Source organism: Stigmatopora argus, chromosome 16, assembly GCF_051989625.1.
Source record: "Stigmatopora argus isolate UIUO_Sarg chromosome 16, RoL_Sarg_1.0, whole genome shotgun sequence".
Taxonomy (NCBI): domain Eukaryota; kingdom Metazoa; phylum Chordata; class Actinopteri; order Syngnathiformes; family Syngnathidae; genus Stigmatopora; species Stigmatopora argus.
This window is the reverse complement of record NC_135402.1, coordinates 8,952,501-8,966,422: the sequence shown is the minus strand read 5'-3', so window position 1 is coordinate 8,966,422 and position 13,922 is coordinate 8,952,501. Positions and strand designations below refer to the sequence as shown.

At 39.4% G+C, this 13,922-nt stretch overlaps 1 protein-coding gene across 3 annotated transcripts in view; it reads right to left on the bottom strand.

Annotated features, from left to right (window-relative positions):
- Window positions 1–13,922, bottom strand: part of LOC144090484 (uncharacterized) — a 214,589-nt gene that overhangs the window by 194,745 nt on the left and 5,922 nt on the right. The window lies entirely within an intron of this gene.

Here is a 13,922-nt window from a genome sequence, read left to right as displayed (position 1 = left end):
GGAAGGACCAACTTGAAATTGGACATTCTGGTCCTTTTTTAATGTAAATTATCTTGTGATCCTAATCATATTGCATCAAAGGTCATCAGATAAATAATGTAAAAAACATGGAAAGTCACTTTTAATGTAGAAACATTGCAAGGTATGTTATAACTTAAACAAAAACATGTTGAAGCTACGTTGACAAGTAGGAAATCACGTAGAGTCCTCAACTATTGTTCCCATCTAATTGTTTATTGTTCCTCATAAAGGCTGCACATACGTAATTACTGTATTTTATGGACTATAAGTCACACCAACCAAAGAATACAGAAAGAGGAAAAAATATTTATATAGTCGTACTGGAGTATAAGTCGCATTTTTGGGAGGGAATTTTTTACTTTATCAGAAACAAAGAATAAACATATGTTAAAGTAAGTCACATTTGAGTATTAGTTGCAGGTCCAGTCAAATTATGAATAATATGGTAACAAAGCTTGGCAACATGGACGCACACAAACAACTGAGCCTTTAAATATTAATTGTGTGGCACACTATTTGGCAACTCCATGTGACTGCCTTTAAAATTAGTAACTGAGGGCTCACTATTTTGCAAGTGGGAGGTCACTCACTGTTCTTTTTTTTGTCAAAGCTTTGAAATGCATTTAGGTCATAAACAGTGCTTGGTCACACACTTCCACATAATACTTTTTAACATTCTCACAAATAAAGTGAAAACATTATTTCATAATAATTCACAATGAGGATAATAAGATGTGGGTTCACAATTTGGCGAGCAGCAGTTCACTCATTTTTTTAAATCTAACTTGGTTATATTAATCTGAACTGTAATAATATAATACATGTGTGTATCCTTAACAGCACAATATTTATCAACATATTAATAAGACAGCATTGTTTGTAGTTAAAATACTTATTGAATGTTATTTTGTAAAGCTGCTCTCATTATAAAGTAGTGAGTCAAGGCCAACAAGATTAAATGTCTTTTCATAATAACCCTGAAATCGATTAAAGAATGAGGGGGAAAAAAAGAGATTGTGGTCTTTGTTTTGGGACACACACATCTACACACACACACACACACGATGGAAGTAAAAGAATCAAGACTGTATTGTGTTTCTCTTTCAGGGTTCATAAAGTGGATAGGTCTAATTAATGTGCTCTATCATGCTAAATATGCATTTCTGGAGACATGTGGAAATAATATGACGTCCAGGTTGAAATTGGGTGATAATGAATACAGACGTTGACGCCACTTCAGCCCGCATGGAGACAGGATGTTTCAGCAGTGAAACCAGAGCTGCGCGCCATCTTGTATTTGTTTATTAAGGATGCGCTTGTACTGCCTTATACTCCCTGGATGCTTGTAACTGAGAGATCGGTGCATGCGGGGCCATCGGAGCGGACTTGGAGTAGTGAATTATTTATTGGGAGAATGGAAAAAATCACTGATGGACAGGAGACACGGTATTGCACGTTGAGGATTCATTTTAAAAGAGGGACAGTGAAAATGTTACACCTGAGTAATAGTTACATGGTGGAATTATAATTGGAAAATGTTTTTCATAGAGTGTATGGTTAGCAGGCTGAGTAAAAAAAAAGATGACATGGAAATTATTCCAATAATTTGCACAAAATGTGCAAATGTTCAATTAGGGAAGTGTGATCGGGAGCCCAATGAGGGCTACAAATTTAGGGCTTTTTCAAAATAAAAGTTTTTGGAGGCATGGTGTTTCAATGCAGAAAGATTTAACACGTGTTTTGAGCTTAGAAGCATGGTTGTAAAATATATTAACCTTGTGAGCAATCTTGTAAGTCATGGTATCACTGAATTTCATTGGGGAAAGATGACTTGAGATATGAATGTTTTCAGTTACAGGCCTGGAGCAAACTAGACTCCTAAGTCAAGGCAGTTTCTTCAAAAAGAAAGCTCTGTTTAATAAATAAATAAATAAAAAAGCACAAAACTGCAACATAATTTTGCAATTGTTAAGGTGAGTGCACGTAAAGTACATTTTTTAAAAATTAAAATGCATTTTCCTGCCAGTAATTATGCCTTAGTCCCAAATTAACAATAAAATCTTTGAAAACATCAACATTCTATTTTTGATGTTGCATCCTTAAAGAAAACCTTTTTTGGTGAGTAATATAATCAACATGCTTCAATGGAAGACAAGTTGACCTCTGACCCCTGAGATTCACTTTCTATGTCTGGCTTTCGATAGAAAATGATTTGTTCAAACATAAAATGTATCACATGTGGTGCCTTCAATCCTCAAGTTAATGTTATGAAGTCTCATGTTTTTCTTTTATTTGTTTATTTTATTTTTATATGACAGGGTGATGGGAGCCAGCCAAGAAAAAGCGAATGTTCGGCTGCCTTTTGTCTTTCAATGGGCCAAACCCTTTTTGGATACCACTCTTCTCTGTTTTCTTCCCTCGTGGCTCCGCGAAAAGGAAGCTGTCCTTGCATAATTCTACATTATATCGTCGTCCCCCCATATGTCAATGATTGACATTACAAGCCCGAAGGAGGCAGATGATTCTGATTCTACTTGGAAAAATATTTACGACAACAGGATGCGTCCATAACGGTTAAATCAATATTACCTTCTTTTTTATTTATGTTTTTACAACAAAATCATAAAATCAAAGAAATCTGGAGATAATTTACAGCTGGAGAGGTCGACATATCGGTGTTTAAGCTAAAAGCTCCTCCATTAACAGTTTGCGCTCGCTCAGCAAATAATCAATCATGCTAGTGCCGGTGTTTAAAATGCGATTCGCTGAAAGCGGTAAGCAAACTTTGAGTGGTAGATTATTTTATGGCTTTACCACGGACAATAGAATCCTCGTCTTGGAGAGTCGCTGCTTGGCGGAATCTAGCATTACCCGATACAAGAAGGTCATTGTGGAAAGACAAAAAGCAGAGCGAAAAAAGTTGTGCAAAAGTTGGAAACGCTCGCAACCGTGTGGCGTAAAATGCCAGCGATTCACCCGGCATCTGCGATGTTGACAGCCTGATGATTTGCAGGCGCCCGCGTTCAAACAAGCTCCATGTGAAGACTTTATTTTGCACAAATCACAGCAGAGAGGGATTTGCATCAAGACAGGGATTTGGGGGTGGATGGAGGGGGGTTTGTTTTTAACAGTTTTGCCATTAGATGAAAAACATGCCTCTATATACGATCCTGTGTTTGTTCTTTTCTAAATAAGCAAACAGGCAGACATATTTGGCAAAATACAACAGTGGCAAAATAAGGACAAACGATAGCATGTGATAAGTATTAGAATTAACAATATGGTGTGGTCAAGTCAAAAGATGATATTTGAATACATAAATATTGTAACATGTGTCAAAGTGGCGGCCCGGGGGCTAAATCTGGCCCGCCGCATCATTTTGTGTGGCCCAGGAAAGTAAATCATGAGTGCCGACTTTCTGTTTTAGGATCAAATTAAAATGAAGAGTATAGATGTATATTAAATTTCCTGATTTTCCCCCTTTTAAATCAATAATTGGAATTTTTTAATCCATTTTTTCTGTGTTTTTAGTTCAAAAATCATTTTGTAAAATCTAAAAGTATATTAAAAAAAGCTAAAATAAAGATTGTTTTAGATCTATAAAAAATTTGAATATTGAGGGATTTTAATCCAGTTCTTTTAATCCATTTCTAAAAAAATATCTAAATATTATATCTAAAATGGTCCGGCCCACGTGAAATCAAGTTGACATTAAAGCGACCCGCGAAACAACCCGGGTCTGACACCCTTGTCCCAAGTGATACAATATTTTGATTAATGTATTTTTCAGACTATAAGTAACACTGTGTTTCCCTTTAACAATAGAAATATTCTGCCTCCATTTTCCCTGGAAACATGTATTAATCAATTGTAGCCTGGGTGCTTAATTTTCATACCCATAAAATTGTCACTACTCACGTGACAGTCCGACTAGTTTATCCAAATGCAACATTTAAGGGCTCTAAAAGTGCCTTTAAAAAGTTTTGAAAGCGCCGGGTGTGCTGGGATTGAGTGTGCCAAAACATGAAATGATTCTAAAAAGACAAGTGACGTGACCGGGAAGTGTCCCCTGGAAGTGGGCGCGTGCGTGCACGAGCACGGTGCCTTTTTTCTTTTTGCCCTGAGCGCCGCAGTTTGTGCGCCAGGCGCCGAGCAGAGTAATCTGTTTACAGTGTGTGCGTTGATGGTCATTTTTTATGATGTTGTTTAATCCACAGCGGAGGGAGGAAAGAAAGAGGGTGGGAGAGAGCAAAGAGGGTGGGGGGGTTAGGGGGGCGGGGGGATGCCTAAGCGAGGCCCCAGACAAGCTGGCTCCAGTGGGCCATCTCTGTTAGCCTATAGGCTTCTACTCCTTGGCAGCAGAGAGGCAGGTGTAAATCTCTTCCTGCAATCTCTCGCTCTTTCTCTATATAGCCGTCTTTGCGACACTCACCTCCAGGTAAATAAATGCTTTATGCCCCCTTTCCGCCCACCCACTTCCCCACCCAAAGCTAGTAATACATGTCTGTGAGCTTGTGCAACTGTGTTCTGTTCACGCAAGCGAGAAACACCTACAAACGTATAGATTGCGCAAATCCAAATTCAAGTCCTATGCAAATGTAGCACTTGTTTCATAGTTTAACTGGGCCTGCGGCTTGTACTCTAGGGGAACCTTTGTCTAGTTTTTTTTAGTTTTTTTTTTACTCTGACTGCCAACAGCTTGTTATTTTCTGTTTTTTAGGCTATTGATATCCACAAAACTGTTAATGTGTTACATTAACACGTGTCTGTTGTTCCCTTTTTTACTAATACTTTAATATATAATGTTTATTCTCCTTTGGATGTGCATTCTTTGCTAGTGCGAATTATACTGAGGTGTGACTTATAGTCTGAAAAGTATGGTAAAAACAGTGTCATAAAGTATTTTGAAGGAGAAATCAATAATTCACCAAGATTAATTGGGCAAATTTGAATAAAAGCTTTGAAGAAATAATCAACTTTTACAGAATGAGTACAGCATTGCACTAATGACTTAATACGTAATATTAAAAAAGGAGGCAACATTTTACTAGGAACATCTCTCTCTACAAGAACTTTGCACTTTAATCCATTCATATGGATTAGAGAGGTGTTTGTATTGTTATGTCACTCGATAGATAGATGGGTAAACAAAAAAGGTGACCTATATAAAAATGGAAGTACATGCCATATATAAAATTTAAAGTCAAGGGCAGCTAATGATTTAATACTTCAAAAGATAAAGAATGCATTTAAAAAAACAGATTCCAATCCTCAGAAAAAAATACACGATTTTTGATCACGTGGTCATGTTATGGATGTCCCTAACCTTGTTATTTTTAAAGTTATATATTACCAATTCATCAACTATTGCCGATAACTTGAGTTTTTTAGCGTACCTTTTTAAATAGCCCACAAATGTAAGAAAGGTTTATAGCTGGAAAAGTCTATTTCTTCCCAATTTGTTGGCTTCAATTAGTTTTTTTGTTGTTTCTTTTCAATCAAACTCAGTTACACAAGTATGACTCATTGATGAGCTGAGCGCTTGGACGACTGAGCAAAGTCGAACCGCGTCACGCACAGGTTGAGCGACACCTCACGTCACGCAAAGAGTGTCAGGCAGAAAAGGGAATAGTGTGTGCGCTAAAGCCCAAAAAGTAGTCCATAGTCGGTTTGTGCCACTCTTTATTAGAGCGCACTGCCAATGGATGCTTGCAGACATGAGATAATGAGGTCCTGTGATAACGCGGGGCTCCTTTAAGGTTTTCCCATGAATGGAGACTGTCGCCAGTCCACACAGGCGCACTGTGTATCGCCGGCTCGCTGCTCACTTCTCATTTGTTGCGCACAAAAGCTGATCCGCGCCCAAATCCGCACTAACAAACCCCGCGTCGTATAATGTCCAGCCCCCCGACTAATTAACTGGAATCCCACCTTATTCTTTTTAAATACAGTGAGCAATTAAAGCGCGATGTGGGCCGGGAGAGGTCTCCGGGGCCACGCTCGGTCGCCAGGAGCATTTGTGAAGGTCTGCAGCTTCTCTATAGGCCATGGATCTTATTAGATGGTTGACCCCGGACCAGCGAAAGGTCCTCTCGCTAACTAAGATGTTTCCTAATCGGATTTTAATTGGTTGGTTAGGGCTTGTGTCCTGGTCTGTGTGGCGGCAGGCTGCGCGGTGGAGCCTACATGAGCAAGGCCAGACATGACACTTGTGTGCAGCTCACAATTTGGGCAGAAAAATACTTCCGAGAGAGTGCAACGGGAGCTAACAACTTCGAGAGCATTGCTTTTCCAAATTTCACCTCACAAAAGGCTTTGATTTGCTTTGATGGCGAATATTATGGACACAGAAAATACAGTAACACCAAGTCTTCACCAAAAACAAAAAGGAGGATTTATTCTGAAAAGCACTTTAACGATGACAATGCAAAAGCAGTTTACAGGATTTTGTGGATTGCCTTTCTCATATGTGCTGTTGTTAGACATCAATTATCCACATTCAAGCTCATTTTTAGGGATGTCCGATGCTGAGTATCTGAATGGCATATCATGAGTTTTTATTGTTCAATTTTATTTGAATCTAATTAAGTTATTCTTATGCTAGTCGTGCGACTGGAGAACCACTATATTTGTACTCGCACCAAAGTTTGAGTATCACTGCTTGATAGTAGGGTCCCCAAAATCAAGTTCGTGGAGCCAAAATAGGGTCCAAGAGCAGTTGTCTTTCTGTAATGTTTAAATCTCAAAGTATTTATTTATTTTGTTGGGGTATAGATGCAATTTTATCCTGTAAACACAAAATGTATCTTCATACTCTTAAACAGATCTTTAAATAATGTTATATTAAATAGTTAATTGAATACATATACTGAACACAGATATACACATTTTTATATACAGTACATACACATGAATATGTTTCAATGCAGTAAATGCCTTTTCTCTCCAGAACTTAAAATATTGTTGTTAAAAAGGCAGTTTTTCTTAGGATGACTTTTCTATTCAACATCATTTTTTTTTTATTTCCTATGCAATTAGACAGTTACAGAGCAGTTAGATTATAATTGGTGGAACTTGGTTGCAGGACCAAAGAGTTGTGGAAACCACTGAGCTATAGTCAAATCTTATTGGACCAGAGGGCTACCTCACATCAATACAGGCCATCTTAGACGAGACGTAATTCCAAAGACTTTCATCCACAAATTTCTCCGACAACACACGTTAGAGGTCGTTCAACTCGTCACCGCCTTGCTCGGTGCGTCCACACAACACAGACACTTAGGTGGAACTGTTTACTAAACATAAAGGTGCACATAAATCTAAAGCTAAGTGTTTGACTGACAGCTGAAATTCTGGCAGGACATGTTAATTAGTATTTTTTTGTGTTCATTAAAATTTGGAAGATCTAGTATACAAACAAATTTGTAAAAATGTTAAACCTAATTCTTTGGGGGGGCAGCCTCTTTATTATTACATTGTCACATTTTAGTACCACAGTAATGATCTTTAAATACATACAATTTTGAATTTAACTAAGAACGTAATATCTTAATTGACGTAAAAGGGGTTTTATCTAGTTCAAACATTAATTCATGTGCTTAAAAAAAGTGCATAGCAAAAAATATATTGGAAGTAAGAAGAGAGGAAAAACTAGTTTATCTAGGCTACTGAAGTAAACATATTCCACTATATTAAATGGTATACAATGTCACTTACAATTTCACTCACACACTCATTAAATATTGAGGGGATTTTCGAAGAATTCAACCAAATCAAAAGGAATGTGTCATTTCATATCATGCATTATCATTTTGTGCAACTCTTATTATATTGAAGGTGAATTCAAAATAGTTCCATTCCATACAACTGTTATTAAGTTGATTTAGTTTATAAAGGCAAATTACCAATGAAATAGGTGTCAATACTTGTTGCTCCTACTGAAGTACATTTGAATTGTATTGACAGAAAAGACTATGTGCATTACTTGGGCAATTTAATAGTGGTTTGTAGACGAGTTTGTTTATTTGTGTACAATCTGGCATCTTAAAACATCTCTTATTCAGATATAAGTACTAAAATGGTGAAAATAGAATTCGGACTGGGGAAAAAAAGTAGGCTTATGACAATTACCTATGCATTACCTCAATCAAGTGAACTTTTTTTTCCAAGAGAGTGTTGAGGAGACTGAAATGGAGCCATGAAGGAAAGCATGACCACAAATGACCATCAATTCATCACCCAACGCTTTGATGGAAAACTTTATGCAGCAGCTGCACAAGTTCAGGCCTCTTCCATGCCCGGGCCAACGGTCCTGAATCACATAAGCAACACACTCGAGAAAAGAAAAAAAACTAAGAAAGAGAAAGGCGCCCAGGTTCACTTTATATCCAAACATGCTCCCCTTCTCATTACCCCCCGAAAATGTCTTTATGCAAAACATCTGTGGGGAATTCAATAAATGAGGGCACGGCTTTTAACCGCATCCGACTTATTTTGATTTTCATGTGGCTTTCGTGTATTGTCTAGCTCAGTAAATACAACCCGGCGTCGTATTTCAAATGTCACATGTCTCCTGACGGGACATGCAATTTGAACATGAAAAAGCAGTAAAGCCAAACACAGCTAGTAAAACGAAAGGGGGGGGGAAGGTGACTATGAAAGTGAGTCATATTTAACTCATAAGAGATCTAAAGGAAGGACATTTAAACGCATGTCGGGTTCATATACCTGTGTGCATCTGGGGATCTGGTGTTATCCCTCCCCCAATTTTAATAGACTATTAGAATAAAGGTTCTAAAGGTTAACAGTGTGCTTTGTCAGTGCTTAACCAAATGGACCTGTTGATGCACGGTGGCTACAAAGTGCACTTTCAGCTTACTTCGTTCCCACCAGAAGCGCCTTTCCATTAAAGGTATGAAGTGCATTTCCATTAAAGGTATGGTTCGCCTCCAAAATAGTAGCCGCGGGCGACAAACAGCCTGAACCAAGCGCGCCCCCTTCAACTATTAACTTTGAATCAATTTGACGTCCCTGTGTCTTTGAGCTGCGAGAACATAATGGATCATCTTCTGGTAGATTAAATCCATTCCACTGCGTCATGGCAGTTTTCCATACTGCGACAAAAGATGATAGCCACTTCTTCACTCGCAAGCTATTAGCAATGTGATGAATCAAATTCAACTTGTAATTTCTTCATTGCTTTAGAACAGGCATATCAAACTCATTTTGGCCACAATGTAGTTACGGTTTCATTCAGAGGGCCAACTAGCTTGCCACAATCGATTAATGAATTGATTGCTTTTTCTGATTGTCGATAGATTACTTATACACGTTATAGTTTGTCCAAAATTCTCTTTGGTGTCTCTCACTACTCTCACACAAGAACACGCAAACTCCACAGATGAAGACGGACCTGGGATTGAACCCAAGCGTTTGCGGTCGATTGGTCGCTGGTCTTTTGGTCACCCCGACCGCAACAACGGGCGACCAAAAGACCGGCGACAAAACAAGGTAAAACAACACGGTCTACGCATCAATAAAAGCCAACAATGGTCATGAGCAGTTTCACTGAGCCGACGTGTGAGTGTATAAGAGTTTGTATGTACATGCATTGTCCCTTTAAGAAGCTACGTCAGTCAGGGTCTTAACAAGTTCTCCAACAAAAAACAATAAAAGTCCGGGAAATTTGGAGCTTTTCTTTAGCCTAATAATTACTAGGGCAATCGACCGTGTACCGAACCCAAGACCCCAGAACTGTAAGACCGACACTCTAACCACTCACCCGCTGGCCCACCGATAACATTCATTTGAATTTTATTATAAAACATGAAGTCAACACGATTTACTCTCACCGGCCGCACAAAATGACTGGATCTGGCCGCCGGGGCTGCCACTTTGACACCTGTTATTTAGAGGCTTCATGCCATCAATGAAATACACCACAATTCGTTCAATATCTGTCTGTCCACATCACGATCAAACTCACCAAAATGGTGTTGGACCAGCTGTCCATTTCGCGTCACAATGTGAGGCCAGCTTAGACAACATGTGATTCCATAGACATTCAGGCACAGATTTGTTGGACATCTTTGAGCCCCTCCAATTTGGTAGTTGGCTAGTATCATTAAAATGGTTTTTTTGTTGATTTAAAAAAAAAATAGCATTTTTGTCGTAGGTACTGTATGTGCTATGTGTATTTATTTATTTATTTACTTGGGAATTGGTGGGAAAATGTTATGTTATTAGGCCAAACATGTAGTGAGATCTAATTGCCATGAATGTGGCCCCCGTACAAAAATGAGTTTGACAGTGCACTACAAACATGATGTAAGTCACAGCCGCAATATGGCGGCACAAGTACTTATTATTTTTGTGTTTATTGAAATTTGGCAGGGTAAAAAAATTCTTTTTACTCTGTATCAATAAGTATATTTAATAAAATCCCTGAAAAATCAAGTTAACCTCAGTATGCTAATGACATTACATTTTTGAAAATTAGTTTGATGATTAAAATAAACCTTTTTGCATTTTTATACCTTTGACCAAAGGATATGTCCATTGAACACAAAGGTTTACCCAGCCTTGTTCTACCTGCTTTGTGCTCAAACTTCTCAACGATACGAAGCCAAAGCCACTGGCCTGAAGAGTGCGGAACAGGGAGGGAGGCAAGGAGGGGGTCACTGGTGGTGCATTCATGGCGGCAGAGCCATGCGGGAGATTCAATTGACCGCACTCAACTTTGCCGCCGCTTGAGTTCGCCGCCGCGAACACTTCAAAAATTGTTGTTCCCGCTACTGACAAAACCGTGAATTCACCCAGAAACTGGAGGTCAAGTTACAACAGAAGCAGGGGGAGAAACACGGAGGAGGGGGGGAACTAAAATGAGGCAACTTATAGAAATGTTAGCGACATGGAAACAAGATCTTTTGTCTTCAATATAATAATAACGAGAATTTATTACTTGTTGCTTTTCAGAGGCCTTTTTTTTACGTTTTAAGACCCAGACCTTCATAAATCCGTGTGCAGTATATGCGCACTACTCCAAGGTCTGCTTGTCAAGGACCCAACCTCTCGCAAAGTACCTGTTTATGTTTGGGCCGCCGACAACTCAACGTATGTTGGCATACGTGGCATTACTCCATGAGCCAATATTGGGGAAACATAATTAACATTGAATATTTTTTCTGTTATTATCTGAGTTTTCTCCGATGACTTGCACTGAAGTGAATCAGCATGCATTTAAAAAGTAAAAAAAATACTCCTCCCATTCTGTATGAAAGTGGTAGGGTGTTGTCTTCTTGCTTGAACCAGCTCCCGCTCTCACATTTAAATCTTTTTTTACAGATAATGCGAAAATGCCTACTGATATGGAAAAAATGGGGGTAATTAACTGACAGCTGTGACACATTTAGCGCCGTTATCTGTGCACGCGCATGACCTAGAAAGTGTCAGAAAATTTCTGAATTAATTGACTTGCTGTCCTGTATGACAATAACTCAATCTTTTGCTTAAAAATAAGATATATTTCAGGTTGTCAGTCAGAACTACTCCCTAAACAAATCGGCATATCAAAGATGAGGATATTGATCTACATTTTTTATTTTGATGGATTTAAATTGGTTAGTTAAATGTTACAACTACCGTAAAGTACTCAGATGTGGGTAAGAGAGTCACAGTTTCTGCTCAAATATATATATATAATATATATAACGCGAATTCCCATCACAAATCACAACACTCTCAGGTCAGCCATGTTTTTGGCGTCACTTGGCCACGTTCATCAAATGGCACATTCAACACTGTTGTTGTTATTCTGACTCTGTCAGTGCGCAGTTTGGAATGACTAAACAGATTCCAGATTGGTCAGTTGACCAATTTGTTGTCAAGCAAGCCACTTTTTGGATGACTGTTTTCATAATAAAGAATTTAATAAAGATATCATTAATAGCCAAAGCAAGAAATTCAAGTTTGGTGTGGTTGAGACAAACCACCTCAACTCCAAATCTAAGTGGACTACTACTTTCCCACTAACTGTGATTTACTTTAAAGATTTACGATCGCTCCTAATCCATTTACTCCAAACCATCATTTGCTGTAACAAAACATGCAATTGTTTGTCAGAAGGAGACAAGTTCATCCGTGCCATCAGAGGAAATTAGCGCCGCTTTTTCTTTTTCGCCTTTCAGACTGCATGGCACTTGCCTTTCCGCTTATGGTTTTCCATTTCAAAGCTTCTCTGTCTCCATGTAAATACCAAAACACAGTAATCCAATCTGACCCCATTGCAAATTTTCCAGAAACTATTGGGGGGTAGCGGTCTTGACATGAGCCACGCACTTATCCCACTTAACCCCCGAGAGAGCAAAGCCACCCCAGCCTCTTAGCCCCAAAGACGGTGAAGGAATGTGGTGCTTTATACCGCTTTTCTCTTAAAAGAGGATAGAGAGGATGGACTAACAAAAAAAAGGGGAAAAGCTGGCGACTTCAAGGAAGTGGGAAGAAGAGGAGGGCGTCCTGGAGTCGCCACCAACCACTCTATGAACACCACGAGGGCACCGCCCTCTGAGTCTAAACCAAAATCATCCCCCATGCCGATGCTCCTTGCGAACACATCAGTCGTATATTTATACCGCGCTAACTTGACGACAAATAACCCCGGGATTTTTTCCCTCTGCTCCTGATTTGCCATTGTTTGCCTTTTAGCACGCAAAACTGGTTTGAGTAAACCTCATGCTAGAAAGGTTGGAAGGGTTGGAGGCGGCAGGAGGTGGGGAGGTCGGGGGGGGGGGGGGAGAAGATGCTTATCTCCCGGTGGCACGTAAAGGCCTAAAGACTTTTGACACATGGTCCACATCTGAAGCATTTGCAGTCGCGATCACGCCGCCTGGAGCTGGCGGCTTTTTACGGGGCCGAGCAGACAAATCCCTCGCATTACGCTCTGGAGGAGGTGATGCATGCCACTGGACTGGTTTGCTGTGAACAAGGCCACCGTTCAGTCATCGTACGCTATTGTGGTGCAACAGGTGATAATGAGCAGAGCTGTGCATAGGAGCCAATAAGGAAACTTGCAAAAGGGCTGCAGGCCACTTAATAACACATGTTAGCCCAAAGTGTCCAGAGGCTGTTCACGCAAGATTTTGGAGGCGCAAAAAATCGAGACTCACGAAATGTCGTTAACATCATTTGGAGTTGCGTTCATTTTCAGAATGTTGCAGTTTTATTTTTGTCAGATTCGTTCTAGAACAAGGCTTGTTGGTTACATACGGTGGCCGAGAAATGTCAGGCAAAGTGCATAGTCCAGATGTTTTGCAATAAAAAAGAATCACCAATGCAAATTGTCACTATAAACGTCAATTCCAAGCGCTTCCAAAAAAAACTAATTACAGAGCCACAAATAAACTAGAAATAGCCACAATATGAATGTAAATAGTCAAGACACAAACCCCAATTGCCACAACATGAACTCCAAATTGCCCACAACATGAACGCAAATTTGCAATACAAATGCAAGAAGCCATTGTACGAATGCAAAAAGCAGATGCGGAAATAGACTGAATTCCAAGGAACTTGACATTAAGAGAGGGCGGGCCAGTGGATAAAGTGGTTAGCACATCTGCCTCACAGTTCTGAAGTTGAGGGTTCAATCCCAGGTTCGAAACGTTCCTGTGTCGAGTTTAAAAGTTGTCCCTGGGCTTAAATGGCTTTTCTACTTTCCTCCCGCATCCCAAAGACATACATGGTAAGCTGGTCATGAATAGTTATCTGTCTCCTTGTGCACTTTGATTTCACATCATTAGCTGGGATAGGCTCCAGCACCCCCTGCAAACCTTGTAAAGATAATGAATGAGTGACTAATTTTGCCTTCGTATGTTAACACTGTGACAACATGACTGCAGACTGGT